This window comes from Manis javanica, chromosome 2 (assembly GCF_040802235.1).
Source record: "Manis javanica isolate MJ-LG chromosome 2, MJ_LKY, whole genome shotgun sequence".
NCBI lineage: Eukaryota > Metazoa > Chordata > Mammalia > Pholidota > Manidae > Manis > Manis javanica.
The window spans coordinates 87,325,922-87,350,627 of NC_133157.1; the positions used below are offsets into that span (position 1 = coordinate 87,325,922).

The following is a 24,706-nucleotide window of genomic DNA, read 5'->3' on the forward strand; positions in this document are numbered from 1 at the left end:
GTTGCAAGGATGGGTGCAGCACTTAAGAATAAAATGGACATGGCCCCGGACATTTCAACACATGGACCAGCGATGGCTGGCTCTTCTGGCACCTTGGGAAAAAGGCCTGGAAGCTGGCCTCCTGTGTATTCCTGGAATAACAGCAAATTGGCCCCCAACAATCACGGTTATTTGCTTCTACAATCCTTGTGTCCTGGATGCACCCCCTGGCTGCTGCAGCCATGTGATGGCTGGAATGGATGAGCTTTGGACTTAATCCGCATGGGACTTTGAACCTGGCTGAATCCTCTGGCTTGAGAATTATGATTGTGTTGCTGTTGTCAAGAGAAAAATGCTTAAAGAGAGGCTTGACTTTGTCTAATGTTTGGTAAAAGTTTTGTGAGCAATCTAGCATGGTTGTTAGGAATGAGTAAACAAGTGTAGAAACATATGTTGTGCTTAGTGAGAGATTGCACTATAAAGTACATTTACTTAATCTGCATAGGCTGAATCCTCTGGTTTGAGGATTATCAAGATTTTATTGCTGTTGCTATTGTATATTAGTAGATTGGTCAGAAGAGGGGGAAAGAGTAAATTGTAAGGCAAGATTTCTGGAGGGGTGGCCTGGGGGTAAAATTGTAATATTTCCAGAATATCTCGCCTGGCTTTAGTATATCTGCATACCAATAGGTGTTCAGAGGTGGAAAGAAGTATGGCTTTAGTTCACTGCATCAATCCTCAGGGGTGGAGAGAAGTTCATCTCCATATCAATCGGTAATTACCTGGGCAAGGAGGGCTTATCTGTACCTGAGAGGTGAGGGGAAGGACTGGTGTTTGGTTCTGCTGGAGCAGGAAAGAGGAGAAAGACCACCTGAGACTGCAGTTTGTGAGCAATAAACAGATTTTAAACTTAATTTCTCCCTTTGACTGATTTCGGTTTTTAGAGGTATTTTGCCCCAGGATTTCCTCTCCCCAGCTTACATACATACAGAAGAATATTATGTGGATTTAAAAAGAGATGAAGTTCTGATACATACTACAACATAGATGACCCTGAAAATATTCTGTTAAGCCAGACACTAAAGGTCATGTCTGAATCCAGTTATATGAAATAGTACAGTGGGAAAATCATAGACACAAAGTGTAGAATAGAGCTTACAGGGGTGGGAAGGGAAGAACAGGATCTATTGCTTAATGGGTGCACAATTTCTGTTTAAGATTAGAAAATTTTAGATGTAGATAGTTGTGATGGGTGCATAACATTGTGAATGTAGTTAATACCACTGAATTGTACACTCAGAACGATTTAAATAGAAAATTTTGTTATGTTTGCCACTGTTCAAGAAACAGATAAATATAGGACTGCAGATTCAAGTTCTTAGCTGTGCACAGCAGTCTCTGACCTCTTAAATTAAAGAATACTTGCCTAGAAGGTTCTATGCTCTCAAACACACTGGGGGAAGAATCAGTTGGTAAAACCTTTCAGTATGGCTAAACAACCAAAACAACCCCGTCCCCCCTAAAAAAATCTAAAAGCAAAACAAAATAAAAAACACAGCCCAAGTGTTGCCTTTGGTGTTTGTTCTATCCTCCCAGTGGGAGGAGAAAGGGCCCTCGCATCCCCAAAGGTGAGTGGGTGGGCCAACAATGGTGAAAGTTTGTGTTGCTCTCTCCTAAAAAAAATTGTATCAGGTTACAGGGCTGAAGCAAAGCATTAGATAAACTCAAGGAATACAAAAGAAATACCCTGCTTCAGATACTGCTTCAAGCCACCCCAATGCTAGGTTTTGTAATACTGACACTGGCAGCTGGAATGTTAACCCTGTAAATGTCAAATTTGCTTAAACTTACAATGGGGAGAGAAGAATTTTTAAAATGGCTTTGGTTTTTATGGCCATGGCTTCTGGATATATAATTAAAAACTTATGTAAAATATTCTGTGCTTGTAATTTCATAATGTTCTGATTAGGAAACCAAAAAAAAACCCAAACCAAAAAAACCTCAAGATGTACACAACTTCCCTGCCTTTAGCTGCTGGTGAGTGTTCTGAAATCTCAAGTCTTTGAGAATGAAAACCAAGGTAAGTTTCCCTAAGTGATGATGGTGGTTATAATTTTTGCCTGTTGAAGCCTCTGAAAAAGGGGAGACAACATAAAAAGAGAGGTAATCTCTACATGGAGATACACTTTTGGGATTTTAAAAAGCATTTTTTAGTTACTAATGGGCTCTTGTAAAATCAGACGTCTGATAGTTACGTTGTTGGAAAATCCAATCCAGGGAGGTCCCCTTGCCTCCTTGGTGAGACCTCAGTCCCTGGAGAGGGTTCTTCCCTCTGGCTGAGAAAGAATTCATGAGCAGGCTCCAGAGGTGGGCAGCACTGGGGTCCGTGAGCTGGGTCTCATAAGGGACCCAGTCTGCTGTGGGGTGGAGTCTTCCTGGAATATTCATGAATGTAAGGGTGGGTAATTTGTCAAATGGGTTGGGTTGCACAAGTCTGCTGAGGGAAAGAGAAAAGAAAATGTATCTTCTTAAGAGGGAATTGACTTGGTAGGCAGATTAAGACTTTATTTTGGTATGTTCAGGTCTGCAACCAACCTGTTACCCCATACCTTCTGATTTGAACCCTCAGTCCCTCTGCTCCCTAGTCTAGCCTGCCTCGGTTACAGGTTAATAATTTTCTGGCCTCCGTGCATGTTTTTGAATGGGTGAATTTGAACTCTCAGAATAACAAGATTAACAGTGTTTAGGAAAGCCTTGCTTGTCACTTGGATTTAGAACACTGCTGCTAAATGTGCAGGGCTTTTGTTTGACTGCAGCAGAACAAAAGCTGCTGGGTTTTTCCTGGAACCCTGATTCACAGATGCAACTTGCCTGAACCTGACTCTAAGCTGAAACTTGACACTAACTGCTGTGAGTCATTTCAGCCTCAGCACAAACTGTGCTGGACTAAAAGCAGACATAACCCAAGACTGTGGACCACTGCAGATTCAGCGTACCTCTGCATGGGGCACAAACTGAAAACATGGATGCTGGCTGGACAGCCTGGGTCACACACAATGTCCACAGGAAAGGGCTTGCTTGTTCCCTGGCACAGAAACTAATTGCATGCTTAACCTGTGATTTCTGCCAAAATGACGTACAAATTGGGAAAGAACACATTGGAGGGACTGTGAACTCTCCACCCACAGCTTGCTGAAGAGTCCTTTGACCCCGTTTTTGGCGGCTCACTATTGTTGATGAATGTTTTTGGCTTTCCAAGTTAGTTGCAATTTACAGTAACAGACTGATAAACAGACCCAGCTCTCCTTGTCTTTCTCCTGGTACATGCACTTTAGCAAAGCAAGTTGATTATTAAGCACAGCTACCCTCCAAAAGGGGTTAATCTTTTCTAGGTGCTCACCAGATGCATCATCAGGAGAAAAGGGGTAGGAGGTTATGAAAACACACTTTGAAATGTTTAAAAATTCAAGATTTCCTCCTGATGGATTCCTGAACACACTGTGTTTTCCTAGTTTTTCTTTCATGACAAAATGGGTGAGAGTAGGGGATGATTTCTAAAGTCAGGATTGCTGAATAGGACATACTGATTTTGCAATAATGTGAGAAAAAATAAAATGCAGTATCCAGAAGGTTTGGTGGAGGCCACAATAATGATATTTGTTTTTCAAAACTTCCTGAAAGCTAACCCCTCCTCCCCTGGGAGGGAAACTTCTGAGAATTGCAGATTCAGACCGACTGCTGAAGCTTGGTCCCGCCTGGCAGTGCTGGCTGTGGGGTAGCGTGGGGCCCCCACTTCTGCTCAGATCCTGCAAACACACCTGGAAGGTGGGTGAACTGGTGTCACAGCCAAACAAACCTGGAACTGACTGCCTTCTTTCAGTATCTCCAAAACCAAGGGCACGACTACACTTTTCCAACTGAACTGGAAATCCTAGGGCAGGAGGCACTCCTGGGGGCTCTGTTAACCTGGGGGCCTGCCATGTGCCCTGCATATGTTAGAGCAGGTGGCTAGCCAGACATGAGCAGGGAAGGGGGTGGGGACTTATGCTGCTGTTTACATTTGGCTGGACGCTTAAATTCTACATGTTCCTTATAAGCTGCTCTTGCGGGATGTGGGGAGAAAAGGTATAGTTAACAGACTGGCCAAAACTGGCTGATTCTAACTGGGAGAAGTTGACCCAAATTCCACCCCAAAATTCATTCATAATGAGATATACTCTCATTGACAAAGTAAAAATCACAACTCCCCAGTGCCATGACAGTTCAAATGAGAACAAAATACAGCCAAAAAATTTACCTGCCCAATGTGAGGGTGGAGCAAGCCCAGAGTGTAAGACCCTGCTGTCAGCTTGAAACCTATACCCACTTAGTGAATATTCATCTCCCTTTCCGTAGAAAGGGCTTCCGATTGTCTCCTTAGCACGCCTCCCTCTGGGACTGCCTGCACCCAACTTTCGAGTGTGCACTTCACTTTTCTCTAAACTCTTATTTTCCAATAAAACTCATAAAGTCCAGTTGCTTTTTGTGCCCATTCTTGAATTCTTTCTCGGGGAAAGACCAAGAACGCTTCTCTGGGACATGTAACTGAAATGTGTCCTTGGGGAATGTGAGGCTCCTGACCTCCTGTGTGTGACTCCGTCTTGGTTGGAAGGTCAGCTTCAAGCTCCTGGCCAAGGTGATTCTGTGCCTGAATTGGTGCCTCGGGTACATAAAAACAATTCACACAGAAACTTGAGAAGGAAACCACCTGGCTTTGTAAGATAGAGCTTTATAATCAATGGAAATTGTTTTAAGTCTCAAAGGGCCTGACTGATCCATCATGCAGGTTGGTTTCACCCTACTGTATGGATCCAGCTGATAATTATTTTAGTGCAAAGACAGTTTGGCCAAGGGCCCAAAGGATGGACTGTGCTGAAAAGATTAACATAGCAGGTCTGAGATACCATCATTAAGGCCAACTCACAAGGACAGCCTTCAGCTGACATCTGAGAGCTGGGATTTTGCCGCAGTTCTCACCAACCCTGATAAGGTGGCTCACTGTGCCCACATTGTTTGTACAGACAGTGTGGTTTATGCTGAACATCTGCTTCCCTTCTGGGTGTCAGGAGTTCTGATACAGGGAGGGCAGAGGGTGCCTGTGTGACCAGCCCCTGATGTTGGGTACTGTCTCTAATGAGCTGCGCTGGACACTCAGCACACGTGGTCACACTTCAGTGCAGGTGGAATTAAACACATCTTGTGTAGGCCCACTTGGAGAGCTCTCGGAGCCTTGGGCCCAGCTTCCTAAGGACCTCCCCCACCAAACCTTTTCCCTTGCTGATTTCCTCCATGTCCTTTCACGGTAATGGGCAGTAATTGTGGAACACAGTAGCCTCTGATTCTATGAGGACTTCAGGTGAATCATTGACCCTGACGGTGGCCTTGAGAGCTCTGATACAGAGTCCTCACTTTAAATCTGTTCTTTTTGAAGAAGTATATGTAATATTTTTATGCTCACAGATCATTAAAAAATCTTTCAATAATATCTCTCTTTAGTGATCTCATGAATACCAAGAGAGAATATCCCTATCTCCCCCCAAATTAACGTGCCAGCAGGGCCATGCTCCCTGTGACAGCTCCAGGGGAGAATCCTTTGCCTCTTCTGGCTTATGGCGTTTGTGCGCAGTCCCTGGCATTCCTTGACTTATAGATGCATCACTCCAGGCACTTGGCCGTCCTCTTCCTGCAAGTCTCCGCATGGTCTTGCCTCCTTGCCTGTCTGTCTCATGTCCACATTTTACAGGCATGTTGGATTAGGGCCTCTCCTAATGGCCTCATTTTAACTTGCTTGCTTCTGTAAAGACCCTGTTTCCAAAGAAGGCCGCATTCTGAGGCAGTTAGGACTTCAACAAATTTTCTTTGGGGTGTGGGAGTGGGATAGAACCCAGTTAAAATCATAAGAAGCTCCTAAATCCGTTCCTATTAGAAACCTGTAGATCAAATCCTCACTTAATCTGACTTTGTCCAATATGGCTGCTGCAATTTCTAGGAACACCCCTGCGACAATATTCTTTCTTGGAATTAAGCATGTTCTCGGTGATCTAGGTAGTAATTTTATAGTGTGGGCTGGGGGCTTCTCATTTTTACAACTGGCCTTTTGAGCAATGACCATGAAGTATCTCAGTTAATTAAAAGTTGTACTGAGGCAACTTCAAGGTCTGGTTATTATCTTTTGATTTTTGGTATACCAGGTTAAAGTTTGAGGCTGGTTGCAGGAAAACAACAGCTATAAAAGGGACTGGTGACTCATCGGCCACCCCATCAGTGAGTGGGGGCTCAATGGTGGCAGGGATCACAGTCCTCTATGCAGGGGATTCCCCAGGGTCACAGCTGTGGTCTCTTAACTGGACCGAATTTTACATTTTTGCAAAATGAGCTCTACTGTATATCATGTGGGCTTCCTTTGGGAAAGACAAAAAATCCAAAGCATGAACCTTTGATGCAAATGGTAATTGTGACAGTAATGAGTTTAATAACGTGTCAACCCAACCGTGTTCATTTGTTTTATGCAAACAAGACGCTCTTCATTTTCATGTAGACTTAGAAAATCAGGGGTACATTTGTGTAGGGGAGAAGGAAATTTCCCCCCACCCCTTTTGAGTTCTGGCTGGTCTAATAATTAAATTGACACAAAACAGAGTAACAGGAGAAAAAACCCAAAATTTTAATTCTTAAGTACAGAAGTCTCAGAGATAATGGAACCTAAGAAGTGAGCAAGGCAGGCAGATTTTTTTTTCCCCACGAAAGAGACTTTATTATCTGAGAGAGTGGCTGCCCCCAGAGGGGGGTGGGGAGAGAGAGAGAGAGAGAGGGAGGGAGCTGCAACAGCAGAGAGGACAGAGAGACAGAGAGAGCAGGGGGACAGAGAGACAGAGACAAAGAGCGGCAGGCAGATTTTATACGTTTTTAAGCAAAGAAACAAATTTGTGAGGAATGGACAAGACCAACTTAGGTTTGGGTATTAATTAGTGAAGCAGCTAGGCAGAGTTTGTTGACAGTTTTCTCAGCCCTGAATTCTTTATTTCTGACTGTAAGAACTTCTCTCCACCACCTGGTGCAGGAAGGGGACCTTTCACATGGTAGATTTAGTTCCTGCTTTCTGGAGACAAAGGACAGAGTGTTCTTGCTCTGGCTGTTTCTCAAGCACTTTAATTCAAAATAATCAGTACACTACTGTGGTATATCTTGGGTGGCCTGCCCTGAGCCCCTACACTTCAAAACTTGGTTTTTCTCATCCTTCTTAAGTTCTCTGCTGAACAAGTCTGTTGGATAAGACTTGTTATTCCTCAAATGCTTGACAGAGTTATACCCGTTTTCTGTATTTTATGTTAAGTGCACTTAAACATTTATTTAAGACTTGTAAACACATACTCAACTGATCAAAATTCTTTACCACTCTGTGGGATAATGGAAGCTCCATCCTACTCTCCATTCCCACTTATCAAACATCCCTAGTGTTAACTAGCCTTTATTTAGTGCAGACAAAAATAAACACACATTTTTCAAAAAGCTGGATGCCTACTTATTCACTTATTTTTACACTTAACATTGTTTTGTGGCCCAACTGGCTGGTCATGCTTTGTGATACTATCTCATTCTTCCTCCTACCTTCATTTTATTCTACATAGGGTTGTTTAATATTTACTTAATTAATCCCCTTTTGGTGGTTATTTAGTTCCTTTCCAATTATCATTATTATAAATAATGTACAGTGAATATCTTTGTCAATATCTTTGCATATTTGTGTGATTTCTGTGGCACAAATGCCAAAAATACAGAATTTTTCCAGTGAAATGTGTACACATGTAAAAACTTGTAAGATGTTAATACATAACCTTCAAAAAGGGTGTGCCAAGTTTATGTTGTTTCCCACACCCACACCCTTTCTGACACTGGGTATTAGTAGAGAGGCTGAATGAATTTACTGTTCATGCGGTATATCCCCGTTTTTGCTGGATTTGTATCATCTTTCTCTTTGACGTTCAAGAGGCTTTATAAATAGGCTCTTCCTCACCTGAGTTGCTGCTGTCCTGTGCCTATCGTTGGCACGCGTCCTTGGGCATTACTTACCATTTCTTATTGTGCTCATTGTTGGCCAAGCAAAAGTGTTAAGTTTTCACGTAGTCTTTTAAAACTATTGCAGTGCATTGAAAGGCCATCCAAAGTCAAGGTATATAAATATTCACCCACTATTTCTTCCAATACTTCATGTGATTTCTTTAAATCTTTAGGTGTATTTGATTTGTTTTGGGATAAAGATTGAGAGAATGATACAGGTTTTTTCCCTTCCAAATTAATGATGATACAGACTGTGCCATAATTTATTCAATAATCCACCATTTAAAAAAATTATTCACTGGAAACTCACTTTTATTATGTATTAAAGCCGAAATGGACTTGGTTTTCTTTGTGGACTCTGTATTCTGTTCCCTTGATCTGCTAATTGTTGCACTATTTCTATATTTTCAGTTTTTCCCTGTGATTCACTCATGCTATCTATGAAGATAAACTGTAGAATAAGTTTTAAGGTCCATCTTATGAAATAATTGTGTTGAGATTCTGATTAGCATTCTATTAAATTAATATGAATTAATTGGTGAGAAAATACATCTTTCAAAATTAATGATATCCTAAGAACAGTATGGCATCTCCACTTATTCAACTCTTCCTTAAATATCTCATTACAGGTTAAAAAAATTATTTTTATTGCTGTCAATAGAATTTTAAAATGTATTTTCAAACAAGCTCTTCTGTTGGTTTTTATATGTTAACATCTTTACTTGCTGTATTCTCTTATGGTTTCAACTAATTTTTGTGTTAATTATCTTGGATTTCAATACCTCTGATGACAAGTTTGCTTTTTTAAAAATAATATTAAAATTCATGAATATCATTAATGAATTACAAAATGTAAGCCCATAAAATTTGGTTGTGCTATAATAAACCAATTTTAATGCAAAAATACATTTCTTAAAATTAATTTCAAAGATTGGAGAGGCTTCTGGCTATCGCAATGTGCAGAGGTGGGTGAATTTTCTCCCCAAATGCAAGTATGAAGGTGGACAAAATTGTCAAACAGCGTTTTGGAGTGCTAGAAACAGATACAAGGAAAACAACAAGCTGACAAGTGTTTATTCATGAGAAAGTGCTAGAAATTTAGGTTAGAACAGTCAGAGGCTGAGGTTTTCTTGTCTGACTGCTCCCAGTGCAGTTAGAAAGAACTATTGTTTTTTCAGGGTAAATGTACAAGTCAGGATTTGGTCAAAAGAGAAAAAACACACCATAATTTGAATAGGAAAAATGTATTGTAAGAACAGTCACTACTCTCCGACCCAGGCAGAGCCCCCAGTGAAGATCTCTGTCCCACAGGCCCCAGGCTGAGATCCAGACCCTGCTGGAGAGAGCGCAGCTCTGGCTCTCTGAATAGCAGAGAAGTCGCAGTGGTGCCACATCCAGAACTTGCTGGAAAAAAGTCTTCCCTCTGGAACTTGCTGGAAATTTGTTGTCTAAAGAGTCAGGGGAAGCTGTTCCTGAAGAGGAGTCTCCCATGAGGTACTCACTACCAATCTGCCTGAAGGGATGCCGGGAAGCTGCTGGCAGCTGGGGTTGCTGTCCGGTATCCTGTAGGAGCTGGGTGATGGACAAGCCACGCATCCTGCAGCTGTCTGGCCCCATGGACAATGCAGGCATTGTGGAGTGGGGGCTGGACAAGCCATGAATGCTTTCCATGCTGCACACCGGCAGTCTGCCAACTGAGCAGGAACCCGGGAGGAAAGCCCCTTCCTCCTGCAATGTGCCTCTGGTCCCATTGACAAAGCTTAAGACACATGCCAAATGGCAAAGGAAAAGTAAAGGGCCCAGAACTTTTTTACAGATCACAGTGAAGAATGAATTTGGAATAGAGGTAACACATTAATAATGAACACAGTGGGACTGACCATGAAAATCAGCGACTTACATCACCAAGCATGACTAAGGCAGAGCTAAAACCCCCACAGGCAGATTTGTTAGTAAAAGCAGCCAATGTTTTGGAAACAAATGGAGACAACTCATAGCTGTGCTACTTTGAGGCTGCAGACTCTGTCGGAGCGAGTTTTGAAACGGAAATTTCATGGAGAGATTCTGGAAAGAAGAGAGTGATAGGAAGGCCAGATGGGCCACACAGGGGTCTCCGTAACCGCACACATTGGCCCAGGGGAGAACCAGGACAGTGGCGTGTAAAGAGAAAGTCAAGGCCGGTGCGGCAGCTGGCTGAACTTCAGTGCGCTCCCTCGCCCGCCCACACATCCATGGGCAGAGGGGGAGCCTCGCGGGCTCCTTGTGTTAGAACACACTCTGCCCAAAACACCGACTGACCACTAAGCTCGGCAGACATGTGCAATTATAAGGAAGCCATGCTGAAAAATAAAAATAGGAATTTAAAAGATGAGCAGAGGTGGCAGCAGATGCACATTGCCAGGGAAACAGATCCTGTAGTAAGTCCAGGCAGGCTACTACAGAGAAGTAAGAGCAACAGTCAGGGGGACACTGAGATACAGAAGAGCTATAGTTTATTATCTAAAATGTCCAGCTTTCAACACAGAAATTATATAAGGCATGAAAAGAAACAGGCAGTCATGCAGACCATGACCCAAATACATGGAAAAAAATAGTCAATAGAAATGACACCGAATGGGTCCAGGTACTGAATTTAGCAAACACAACTTCAAAACAGCTATTGTATGTTTCAAGAATTAAAGGGGCATCAGTGAAAAAGGTGGAGTAGGTCACTCTAAGGGTCTGTCTCTCCATGAAAATGTTGAAATACCGAGAGAAAACTGTCAGAATCAGCTTTATCAGAACTCTGAAAAAACAATCAGAGCTTTATAGCAACCAAGAAAATGTTGAATCAAGGAAGAGGCAACTTAAAAATGGTGGGAAATGTGGAAAGCAATATAGAGGTTCCTCAAAAACTAAAAATAGAAATACCATTTGACCCAGGAATTCCACTTCTAGGAATTTACCCTAAGAATGCAGCAACCCATTTTGAAAAAGACATATGCACCCCTATGTTTAGCACAGCACTATTTACAATAGCCAAGAAATGGAAGCAACCTAAGTGTCCATCAGTAGATGAATGGGTAAAGAAGAGGTGGTACATATACACAATGGAATATTATTCAGCCATAAGAAGAAAACAAATCCTACCATTTACAACAACATGGATGGAGCTTAGAGCGTATTATGCTCAGTGAAGCAGAGAAAGAAAAGTATCAAATGATTTCACTCATCTGTGGAGTATAAGAACAAAGAAAAAACTGAAGTAACAAAATAGCAGCAGACTCGCAGAACCCAAGAATGGACTAACAGTTACCAAAGGGAAAGGGACTGGGGAAGTTGGGTGGGAAGGGAGAGATAAGGGGGGAAAAGGGGGCATTACAATTAGCACACATAATATAGCAGGGGGGAGGGATACGGGGAAGGCAGTATAACACAAGAAGACAAGTAGTGATTCTACAGCATCTTACTATGCTGATGGACAGTGACTGTAATGGGGTTTGTGCTGGGGACTTGACAATAGGGGGAGTCTAGTAATCATAATATTGCTCTTGTAATTGTACATTAATAATAGCAAAAAAAAGAAAAAAACATGGTGGGAAAGCTCCATGACATTCTTACCTGCCCTTGCTCCACCTCCTCCCCTGGCTTTGTGGCCGCTGTGAAGACCATGTTTGCAGGGAGGGACCTGGTCTTTGGTTGTGGAAGGAGCAGAGTAGACCTTACTCTCAAAGGATTGTGTTCGTATGTTTGGATCTGTCTGGGGCTACCTAAAGGACCGATGGAAGGCTCTCATGTTCACTGCACCTAACTCAGAACTCTCAGGATGGGAAAGTCACAGGCCATCCTCGAGAATCTTGTAAGGAAAATAAGCAGTCTGGAGCTGCCTGGGCACAGTTGAGGCAAAAATAGAGTGCTGAAAGCCTGAGAGGAAAATCTGGGGAGAGTTTCTTTGGGAAATTAGTACATTTGATAGGGCCAGTGAATACAGGGGAATTTAGAATGTGACTGTACATGCCTGGGGCATGATGCATACTCAGGAAGAGACCTGAGAAGACCCTAAGTTTTCACCTGAAACTGACCTCTAGGCTTAGTGCAAGCACACAGTCGAGACTCAGGCAGAGGGGTAACTGGCCTAGGTGCTGATTGAGGACCCCAGCCCAGAGCCAATCTGCAAAAACAGGGAAAGGTTCTCTCTCTCTCCCCCTTCGCTTCTCCCTCTCATCTGTTCATCTATCTCTATAGCTGTCTGTCTACTGGTGTTCAAGGAAATCTGTCCAAACACTAGCTGGACATAAGCAAATGGACCAGAGTCTTTGGAGACCACATATGACAAAAAATACAGACTTTGCCAAAATAGTTTACAAAAGTCATTAAACCGACAGTTATAACCTAAAGCAAGCAAAAACAAAACAAAACAAAAACAAAAACAAAAAACAAACCCTGAAGAGGGATAAGAATCAGATTTCCAGTGGTACCACATTATAATATTCAAGATGTCTAAGTTTCAACAAAAAGTATAAAACATGCAAAGAAACATTAGCAATGAGCAATCTGAAAAGGAAATTTAAAAAGCACTTCCACTTATAATAGCACCCAAAAAAAAATACTTAAGAATAAATTTAGCCAGGCAGATGAAACACTTATACCCTCAAAACTATAATACACTGCTGAAAGAAATTAAAGAAGACACAAATAAATGGAAAGACATCCCATACTCATGGATTGGAAGACCTAATATTGTCAAGATGACAGTATTAGCCAAAGTGATCTACAGATTCAATGCAACCTTTGTCAAAACCCAAATGGCCCTTTCTTCTTCAGAAATGAAAAGCTGATACTCAAATTCATATGAAATACCAATTGGCCCTGAATAGCCAAAACAAAAGAGAATAACAGAGTTGGAGGACTCACACTTCCTGATTTCAAAACTTACTATAAAGCTATGGTAAGCAAAACAGTCTGGTACTAGCAGAAAGTTAAACATATAGACCAATGGAAGAGACTTGAGAGTCTAGAAATAAACCCATACATGTAAGAGCAATTGACTTTTGACAAAGGTGCCAAGATCTTTCAATTGGGAAAGAATATTCTCATAGACAAATGGTACTGGAAAAATAGGATTTATACATGGAAAAGAATGAAGTTGGATCCTTAACTCATAGCATATGCAAAGATTAACTCAAAACGGGTCAATGGATTAATATAAAAGCTAAAACCATACACCCCTTAGAAGAAAATGTAGGGTAAATCATTCTGATACTGGATTTGGCAATGGATTCTTAAATATGACACCAAAAGTATGAACAACAAAAGAGCAAACATATAAATGGGACTTCAACAAAATTAAAAACTTTTATGCATCAAAAAACACTTTCAGCAGAGTAAAAAGGCAGTGCACAAAATGGGAGAAAATATTTGCAAGTCATTTATCTGATAACAGTTGAATACCCAGAATATAGAAAGAATTTTTACAACTGAACAACTAAATGGGCAAACATTCCATTTAAAAGTGGGCAAAGGACTTGAATAGACATTTCCCCACAGAAGATATGCAAATGACCAATAAGCACATAGAAAGATGTTCAACATCATTAGTCACAGGGAAATACATCACAGTGAGCTCCCACTTCACACCTACTAGAATGGCTAAAATGGTGCCAGTAAAAAAAGGGGGAAATAACAAGTGATAGGGTGTGGAGAAATTGTAGGTCTTGCACATTGTTGGTGGACTGCAAAATAGTACAGCTGTTGTGGAAAATTAGTGGTTCTTCAAAAAGTTAATCATAGAATTGCCCTACATACATACCCAAAAAAATGAAAGCACTTACTTAAAAGAATACATGTAAATACATGTTCATAGCATTATTCACAAAATCCAAATGTGGAAACAAGCCAAATGTCCATTAAACTGGTGAATGGATGAACAAATTGTGGCATATGGGTATAATGGAATATAATTCAGCCACAGAAAGGCAGGTTACTGATACATGCTACCATGTGGATGAACCCTAAAACATTCGGCTAAGTAAAATAAGCCAGGCCAAGAAAAGACCACATAATGTGCGATGCCACCTGTCTTAGTCCATTCAGACTGTCATAACAGAATGCCACAGGCTGGGTAGCTTATAAACAACAGAAATTAATTTCTCACAGTTCTGAAGGCTGTGAAGTCCAAGATCATGGTGCCGGCAGATTCAGTGTGGTGGCTGGGGAAGGCCCCTCCCTGGTTCATAGATGGTGCCCTCCCTCTGTGTTCTCACATGGTGTAAGGGGCTGGGGAGCTCTGTGGGGTTTCTATGAGAGCATTAATCCCATTCATGAAGGCTCGCTCCACCCTCATTCCCTAAGCACCTCCCAAAGGCCTCACCTCCTAATACTATCATCCTTGGAGGCTGGGGCTTCAACATACAAATTCTCAGGGGACACAAACATTCAGACCATAGCAAATCCATAGAGATGGAAATCAGACTGGGGGTTCCCAGGGACTGGGGGTAAAGGAGATGGGGAGTAATTGCTTTTAGGTAGGTACAGGGTTTCCTTTTAGGGTGATGAATATGTTTTGGAATTAGGATCAGTGGCTGCACAATTTGTGAATGTATTGAGTGCCATTGAATGAAATCTTGAGGAACTCCAAATGGCCAAAACAGTCTTAAAAAAGAACAGATTTGGAGGTCTGGTTAATTTTGTGTTATGTGAATTTCACCTCAATAAAAAATACATTTCAAAAGGAAAAGGAAATATGTTTAAGGAATTATAGGAAAATAATATGACAAAGATTTAACAAATAGGGACTCTCAATAAGGACACAAACATGCAAAAATATCTAAAGAAAATTCATGAGAAAAGTACAGGTGGCATGAAAAATTAGCAGATGAGTTCAACAGCAGATTTATGATGGCAGAAGACAATAGCAAACTTTAAATTGCTAATTGAAATTATCTTGACTTTATAGTCATCAGTAAATTACTTACATTGTACCTCATTATTTCAAATCTATCCCACACCTTTGTTATGACTCTCATGTCTTCACTTTGGATGTTTCAATCTCTCTGAGGCATTTTACACAGGATTTTTCATGTTAACTAGGAAGCCGGTCATTTTCTGCATGTGCGTGAGATACTGTTTATTGTAAAGTTCTTGTGCCCCTGCCATGTGTACCAAACAAAGGGTCATTTTAAAGGCACTTTGTGTTACAGTCAAGGACAAAAAAAAGGAAGATATAATACTGTGAAATGTCATACTGCGTGATGGGTGTGGTCTTGCCACGCCCCCCAGTTAGTTTTATATTGTAGTAAAATATACATGGCATTTACCATTTTAACTGTTTTAAAGTGTACAGTTAGGTGGTGTTAAGTACATTCATGTTGTGTAATAGTCTTCACCATCCATCTCCAGAACTCTTTTCATGCTGCGAAGTAAAACTCTATGGCTATTGAAGAAAACCCCATTGGTCCCCCCATAGTCCCTGGCCATCACCATTCTAGTTTCTGTGTCTATGAATTTGATTACTTCAGGTACCTAATATGAGTGGAATCATAGAGTATTTGTCTTTTTATGACTGGCTTATTTCATTCGGCCTAATGCCCTCAAGTTTTATCCATATTGTGGCATGTTTCAGAATTTTCTTCCTCCATTTTTTTTTTAACTGTGGTTAAAAAAACACATAATACAAAATGTATCATTTGAACCATTTTAAAGTATACATTTAGTAAAGTATACATTAGTATATTCACATTGTTGTGCAACAAGTCTTCAGAACTTTTTCCTCTTGTAAACCTGAAACTCTGTTGAACAATAGCTCCCCATTTCCCTGCCAGCCCCTGGCCACCAATATTCTACTTTTCTGTTTCTGTGAGTTTGACTGCCTTCGGTACTTCCTATAAATGTAATCATATAGTATTTGTCTTTTTGTGATTAGCTTGCGTCACTTAGCATAGTGTCCTCAAAGTTTATCCATGTTGTATGTAACAGAATTTCCTTCTTTTTAAAGAATGCATAAAATTCCATTGTATGTATATGTCACATTTTCTTTAATGGCCACTTGGATTGCTTCATCCTCTTGGCCATTGTGAATAATGCTGTAATAAATATGGGTGTGTAAATATCTCTCCCTTTGGGTGTGCACCCAGAAGTGGGATTGCTGGATCATATGGTATTTCTATTTTTAATATTTTGAGGAGCTGCCACACTGTTTTCCATAGTGACTGTACTATTTTACATTCCTACCAACAGTGCACAAGGGTTCCAATTTCTCTGCATCCTTGGCATCACTGTTTTTTGGTAATAGTAGTCCTAGTGGGTACGAGGTAGCATCTCACCGTGGTGTTGATTTGCATTTCTATGATTACTGATATTGGATGTCTTCTCATGTGTTTATTGACCATTTGTACATCTTCTATGGAAATATGTCAATTCAAGTCTTTTGCCCATTTTAAAATTGTTTTTGTTTTTGTTGAGTTTTAGAAGTTCTCTATATTCTTTATCATATATATGATTTACAAATATTTTCTCTCAGTTGGTGGGTTGTTACTTTATTTGACATTGTCAAATACAATATCATGAAGATTTTGCTCTATGCTTTCTTCTAAGAGTTTTAATATTTTACGTTTTATGTTTATGTCTTTGATTCATTTGAACTAATTCTTCTTGTATGGTACCATACAAGGACCCAAGTTCATTCCTCAACAGGTAGATGCCCAGTTTTCTCAGACCATTTGTTGTTCTTTCCCCATTAAATGGTCTTGATGCCCTTGTGAAAATCATTTGAACATACACGTGAGGGTTTATCTCTAGGTTCTGTATTTTATTCCATTGGTCTATATGTCTGTCTTTATGTCTGTCAACATTACACTGTTTTGATTATTGTAGATTTGTATTAAGTTTGAATTCAGTAAGTGGGGGACCTCCAAATCTGTTATTTTTCAAGGTTGTTTTGGCCACTTGGAGTTCCTCAAGATTTCATATGAACTTTAGGAGGGGTTTTTCTATTTCTGCCAAAAAAAAAATGCCAGTGGGAATTTGAGACGGGTTGCATTGAGTCTGCAGAACTGTTTGGGTTATATCAACATCTTAACAATATTAGGTCTTCTAATTCATGAACATGGGATGTATTTCCATTTATTTACATCTTCCTTAATTTCTTTTGTCAATCTGTTGTAGTTTTCACTGTACAAGTCTTTCATATCTTTGGACCATTCCCAAGTATCTCATCTTACTGATGTTATTACAAATAAAATTATTTTTAAATATATTTTTCATTGTTGTGTATAAAAACACAACTGATTTTTGTGTGTAGATTTTGTATACCGTTACTTTGTTCTATTCATTTGTCAGTTCTGAGTTTTTCTTTTTTAGTCTCTTGGATTTTCTACATAAAGAGTACTTTATCTTCAGAGATAATTTCTTCCTTTCTAATTTGTGTGCCTTTTATTTCTTTTTCTTGCCTAATTCCTCTCGTCTTGCCTAAGTGCTCTGGCTAAAACTCCCAGTACTGTGTTGACTAGAAGGCAAAAGGGGCATTCTTGCTTTGTTCCTAACCTAAGAGGAAAAGTTTCATCTTTGACCACTAGGTAATGTTTGCTGTGGGCTTTTCATATATGGCTTTTATTATGTTAAGGTAGTTTTGGAACCCAGTTATTTTTAACATAACTTACTTTCCATTATTTCGGGGTTACATAATTTTCATTGGTACCCTCATACTACTAGTAAACCAGGGTATGTATAAGAGATGTTACTTGTTAATAAGTTATATTTTACATAAATATGTTTATAATTTTTAAGGTTGTTTACAGTTTAAGCCCATAGCAAGTACTTACCTTTTATAGCCCAGGTAGCCATATGCTTATGTTTGCTGTGGATGAAGTTTATATGAATATGTGCCTATTAGTAATAAGGCAAGCAGATTCACAAGTTTAAGGGGAAAATCATGTTTAAGGCAAATTGCTTCTTTTCCTTACAGAATGTTGTCCAACAGCAGCAAAGAATGGAAACAGCTTGGGGTCAAATAGACTTCCAACTTACAAATCAAGCATTTGCAAGCAACTTACAAATCACAGCCTCCTCACTGCCTGCAGCATCAGATCCAAACTCCTTGGAGTGAAAAACAAGATTCACCATGATTTGGTCCCCCTGCCTCTCTGACCCTGGCTAGAACAGGTCCCCAAGCAGGGTCCTTCACTCCTGCTCTGGGCAGTGAGCCCACAGCGTGGGTGTGTTTCTCTGGCACTCTCTGCCTCAGATCCCCTTCCCACCTCATCATCCTCTATTAAATTCCTACTTATCCCTTACGATAATGGCCTGAATTTCATTTCTTCCTTCTCAGATCTTTCTCTTTCCTCATCTATCTCCCAAATATGTGCTTGCTTCTATTGTAAGTCCTTAAAATGTATTGCAATAGTCTGCTGTTATTAACTCCCAGAATAAACCTTGAGCTCCTGAAAGGCAGGGAATGTGTTTGCATCACTGTGTCCTCAGGGAGCATGAAGTATCTGATGGATGAAATGAGAATTTGAATTTCATCCAACTTCCTGCCACACACATAAACCTGCATTTAATATTTATTAAGCTCTACAGAGGATAAGGCAACGTGCTCAGGGCAGGGGATGCACCATAGCTGCCTCCCTTAGCTGCCGGAATAGAGGTGAGTGCAAGGTGCTTCCCTGTCAGTGCAGGAAGCAATTGATTTATCTGGATGAGACAATAAGGAGCCATTTGAATTGGACCTTAAGAAAGGAACAGAACTTTATCAGTCCAGACACCAGAGAAGCTTTCAAGGCCATGGAAATAAAATGTGGAGACATACGAACTTGACTGATAAAAAAGAGTATGTGCTCATTTAAAAAATGTAAACAAAAGTATTTTAAGTCATCATTACTCAATCCCACACTCCTAGTGGGATTTTAGCATTGTTATACACATATATAACCTACATTTTTTATTATATGCAGTTTCTGTTTTAAAAAATGGGATCATACCATGTATATTTTCTGCAACTTGACTTTTGGCTTCTATTATAGAAGCCATATTTTGGTCTGGCTGGATGCCCATGAGAAGAAATGTAGTTGATGTTATTGTTCTCTATGTTTCAGGCACATAGGTGCGTGCATGCTCATGTAAAAAGGAATCACTCATGTCTTTTTTTTTTCATTGAGTCTACTGCTATTTTGTGTATTCTGTTTTGCTTTGTATTTATATTCCACAAATAAATGAAATAATATGGTATTTGTCTTTCTCTACCTGACTTATTTCACTGAGCCTCTAGCTCCATCTATGTTGTTGCAAATAGCAGGATTTCTCTTCTTACTATGGCTGAATAATATTTCATTGTGTATATGTACCACATCTTCTTTAACCATTCATTTATTAATGGACACTTAGATTGTCCCATATCTTCACTAATGAACATAATTCAGCAATAAACATAGGGGTGCATATATCTTTTCAGATCAGGGATTTTGTTTTCTTTGGGTAAATTCTTAGAAGTGAATTGCTGGGTCAAATGGTATTTCTATTTTTAGTTTTTTCAGGAACCTCCATACTGCTTTCCACAGTGGCTGCACCAATTTACATTCCCACCAACAGCATATGAGGGTTCCCTTTTCCCCACATCCTCGCCAGCACTTGTTATTTCTTGTCTTTTGGATGATGGCCATTCTGAGTGGTGTGAGGTAATACCTCATGTGGTTTGGATTTGCATTTCCATGATGCTTAGCAATGTAGAACATCTTTTCATGTGCCTATTGGCCATCTGTACTTCTTTGGAGAAATGTCTGTTCAGGTCATCTGCCCATTTTTTTTGTGTGGTATCATTAATCTACAATTACATGAAGAACATTATGTTTACTAGGCTCCCCCCTTCACCAAGTCCCCGCTATATACCCCTTCACAGTCACTGTCCATCTGCACAGTAAGGTGCTGTAAAATCACTACTTGTCTTCTCAGTGTTGCACAGCCCTCCCCGTGCCCCCCATGCACTATACATGCTAATTGTAATGCCCTCTTTCTTCTTCCCCACCCTTATCCCTCCCTTCCCACCCATCCTTCCCAGTCCCTTTTCCCTTTGGTAACTGTTAGTTCATTCTTGGGTTCTGTGATTCTGCTGCTGTTTTGTTCCTTCAGTTTTCCTCTGTTCTTATACTCCACATATGAGTGAAATCATTTGGTACTTGTCTTTCTCCGCCTGGCTTATTTCACTGAGCATAATAGCCTCTAGCTCCATCCCTGTTGTTGCGAATGGTAGGATCTGTTTTTTTCTTATGGCTGAGTAATATTCCATTGTGTATATGTACCACATCCTCTTTATCCATTCATCTACTGATGGACATTTAGGTTGTTTCCATATCTTGGCTATTGTACATAGTGCAGCGATAAACATAGGGGTGCATCTGTCTTTTTCAAACTGTAGTGATGCATTCTTAGGGTAAATTCCTAGAAGTGGAATTCCTGGGTCCCATTCATGTCTCTTACCCAAGACTTGGAACAGAAAGTGTCAGACTTACCCAAGGATACTATTTTTTTTGCCTCCTTTCATTTTCAGTGTTTTATAAATTTCTCTCTTAGATTTATATTAGGCTTTAAAAGCATCTCAGTCAGATTGCAGAGCAGCTGCAGAAAGAGAAGAGGTGTGACTTTCATAACAGAAGCAAGCAAAAGCTCAACACCTACCTGTCAGGGTTGGCACTACCTAATGAGAGGGCATCATTTGAATAGTGATGAAACAAATACGTCTCGCATTTCCTTACCTGTTGATGTTTGCCTTAACATGACGGTAGAATGATTGTTTAATCTTTTTAAGACATTAATTTCTTTGGGAGGAAAAACAATGTGCAGTTATTATTGAGTGTTATAAATAATGTTATAAATAGTTTATGTTGTATTTTTTTTTCTGCCAAAAGGACACTCATATTCTGGTAACACCTGTAGACTTCTAGGACATCAGAGTAATGTCAAAATTTTGTGCATAAAAGCAAAGATGTTCTGCTGCAAAGTGTTAATGTGCACAGTTCTTTCAGAAAATAGGAATTCTTTAAATGTAGCCCTTTACCCACTGCATTCAGTTAAACCATAAAGAAATACCAATATTCAATCTTTTGATTGGCAGTTTCATATGGTTCAAAGCAATTGTAGAAGAAGCAAGGGCAATTTTTTATGGTTCAAAGTAATGCACCTATAAAAAATAAAGCATTAAAATTAAGGCCATTTAATAGAAGCTTTAATTTTTGCATGTCTAGCTAACACAATCTGCATACTGCAGAACTTGGTAAAGAAAACAAACCCAAAGCTTATCCTTGATGGGCACTTTTATATGCAAAAGTGTTTGTACACACACACCTTAATATTGAAAGCAGTGAGTGCTGGACACAGAGTCCACATGAAATTACTCAGAACACTAGTCCATGAGAGAAAATACCTGGCTGTGGTTGTATCAAGCATGTTTTCATTAGCAGTATACCAAATTTAGAAAAAGTTCCCTTTAAGATATGTTAATATTCTCCTATAATAAACTGGTGAGAGTCGGCTAAAAGCACACTTTTAACTGAAATGAAATCAGTGGTGAGGCTGGGGTCCTGGCCTCTGGATCTGTGCTCCCCTCACAGTGCTCTGTGTGGCTGCAGGTAAGTCAACCTCTCTGGGTCAGATTTCTCCCAGAGAGAGACCCACCCAGGAACTCTAGGTGACTACCTGATTTCCTTCAGCTCTGAAACCCGGGTGATCTGTGCACTTAATTCTCTTGTCAACAGGATGCCCTGTGGCTGAGTGATGCACAGACTTGCCCCTTAGACATGTACGTTATTGCTCATTCTTCTGTCTTAGGAATGTGAACTCAAAACGACATTAAAGGAGAAAGGAAATTAAGTCTTGACTGGGGCCTGGTGTAGGCTGTTTGATCAGCATAGGACTCAACTTGCATGGCTGACAAGCCATGATATGAGGGCTCAGCCTCTGGGCTGAAGATGTAACTTCTGTCACTTGGAAGGGCTGGGAGGAAGCACAGGAGAGAGCAGACTGGAAAGGCCTGTTGGATCACAGGGTGGCCGTCCTGGAGAGACCACTGGGCAGCCGTGGGCTCATGGCTCCGGCCCTGTTCACCGTGTCACTGACACCCGCTCCCCACCTGGTCCACCCTTGGGGGCCCTGTGTCTAGAATGTTCTTCCTGTGTGTCGAGTGGGTGTCTGCCTCCCTGGGCCTGTTTTTTGAAGTTGAATAAAATAGGAAAAGGGATACGCTTCCCCCCCTATTGCTTCCCTGGCCCTGGGGTCAGCACTGGGCTCCAGAGCAGCCCTTAGAAGTGAGCACTGCCCCGAGATCTCTCCTGAAGCTCTCCCCTGTCACCATGCCTCAGCTTCTGATGAGGGATCCAGCTGTTTAAGAGCACAGCTGTTGGAAGCCCGCGGTGACTCCCCTTGGGGGTGGTCCGTGCGCTTTACGTCCAACACCACCCTAAGGCTGGGCTGACCTGTGGGCACCGTCTAGGGGTGGAGGAGGCGGGGTTTGCTGCACGAAGGGGTCGGGACAGGACATCACTGTGTGAAGGGAAAGAAGAAAAGAAACGGAGGCGGGAGATCCTGACCAAGATAAACACGATTTATTCGGACGTTTTGACCATAGTCTGCCCTGCATGGTTTGTGGCCCTAGGAAAACGACCAGCAGCCATGAGGGCATCGGAAACACGTAAAGAAACAAGACGATTCGGGACCAGTCCGACTAGAGCTGATTCAGAGATTGCCTCCACTTCTCCTGCTCACACGTGCTGTTTGCCGTGCAGGCGCTAGGAGGCAGGAGAGCCCCATGTCGCTCTCCGCGGACGGCCTGGGAACATACACTTTACTTTTTAATAAGGGTTTTGTGATTATTGTCTTCTCAGGGGATGGTACCCTGCCTGCGGCAATCATTTCCATATAGTTTCTTCCTGGGTTTCTGCACGAGTAAGAAGATCATATAGAAAGCGGTGCAAGGACTTCTGACAACGCATCCTTCCCAGAGCCGCCTCCCATTAGCTCAGATCTCAGCCCGAGTCACTGCTCGTACAGACGGGCGCTTCCACTGTACTTTCAAAGCCCTTCTCTCAGAAAAGAATTTTTTAAAAACAAAGTAATTTCTCCCATAACTTTAACATGCATTTGAAAGGTATATTTAGAAGGGGAAATATCCTTAATAGCGTAAGTATGAAACAGATGAGGGAGAAAGTCAAATATATCTAGTTGATGTATACTTAAATTTAGTTGCCTTAAAACATTTATTCGCTCAATAAATATGAATCAAACTCACAGTAGACCTAGTGTGAATTGACAGTTATAGGAACAGAAACTTAATGCCCTGTTTTTCCCCCAATTATTTTTTTAGGAAACAACTTTCATTGAGGTATAATTTACATAGCGTAAAATTTACCCATTTGAGGTGTGTAGCTAAATCATTGCCACAGTACAGTTTAGAACATTTTCAACACCCCCAAAAGACCCCTCATACCTATATGCACCCAATTACTTTTAAAATTTGTTAGAGGAAGATGCACTTACATAAAACTATTTAATATGTAATTTGTTTAGTGAAAGAAGATGTTCCTCTTCCCTTTAGGAATGTCTCCAAATCACTTACTCAGTTTTGTTCATAGCAATTCACCACAAAACAGAGCATTTCCCTCATCCTCACAGTGCAGTGGGTTCATCTGTCCTCTAGGTCTCTGCTCCTGCAAGTCCCCTGTGTAAGGAAGGCCCTTGTTGGTCCTGTTCACCTTTCCAGATCTCTCCATCCTATAGGCTGGAGCTCAGGCTGCACCAGCTCTCTGAGGACCCCCTGGCTGTGCTGATACCCACCCCTCCCCACCTCACTGCCTCTGATTTGTAGAACCGGAAAAATATGTCATTTCTCTGCAATTTTGCTGTAAATGCTTTGAGCCTGGGCTGATCCGATACACTGTCTCCAGCACCCATGACCTCTGGTGCTCAACTCAACAACCTGAGTTGATTGCAGAAGGAGCATGGTGGCAGGAGGGGCAGTGGGTGACACTGCTAAACTGCAGTCAAGGTAAGCTGAAAATCAAGGGGACAAATCAGTCTGTGCCTAATGACCCTCTGAAGCAGAAAGGAGAGAAGAGAAGTGAAAAGAATTGAGGGACGATTTGCCAAGCAATTTTTTTCATACAGTATTTTGCACAATTCTAAAAAAATTGCAGGCAAGGAAACTGGAGCTCAGAGAATGTAAGAAACACGACCAAGACTACACAGTGTTAAGTGGATTCAGGACTGAAACCCAGGCCTGTTGACTACAGAGGCCTGGCATTTTCCACACGTGCCCTGTCTCCTGGGCTCCTTCCCTCAGTAACATTGTTTAGGGCTAGTGAAAAAGTGGTGTGGCTGGTATGGAAAACAGTATAGTGGTTCTTCCAGAAAATTAAAAATAGCATTTCCACATGATCCAACTATTTTACTTCTGGGTATACATCCAAAGGAGCAGGGGCTCAAACAGATATTTGTTCACAGTAGCCAAAAGGTGGAAGCAACCTAAGTGTACACTGATGGGTGAATGGGTAAGCAAAAGGCAGTATGTCCATACAAAGGATATCATTCTGCCTTAAATAGGAAGGAAATATTGACACCTGGTAACAACATGGGTCAACCTTTACAGACATTGTGCTTAGTGAAATGAGCC

At 41.0% G+C, this 24,706-nt stretch overlaps 1 protein-coding gene and 1 long non-coding RNA gene across 2 annotated transcripts in view; one reads left to right on the forward strand and one right to left on the reverse strand.

The window, feature by feature from the left end:
- Positions 1–24,706, reverse strand: part of LOC140847731 (endogenous retrovirus group FC1 Env polyprotein-like) — a 491,917-nt gene that overhangs the window by 427,618 nt on the left and 39,593 nt on the right. The window lies entirely within an intron of this gene.
- On the forward strand, positions 1,778–18,344 carry LOC140847730 (uncharacterized). The gene is made up of 3 exons (XR_012127838.1): positions 1,778–2,059; positions 3,661–3,804; positions 18,017–18,344. It is a non-coding gene; the product is annotated as an uncharacterized lncRNA (long non-coding RNA).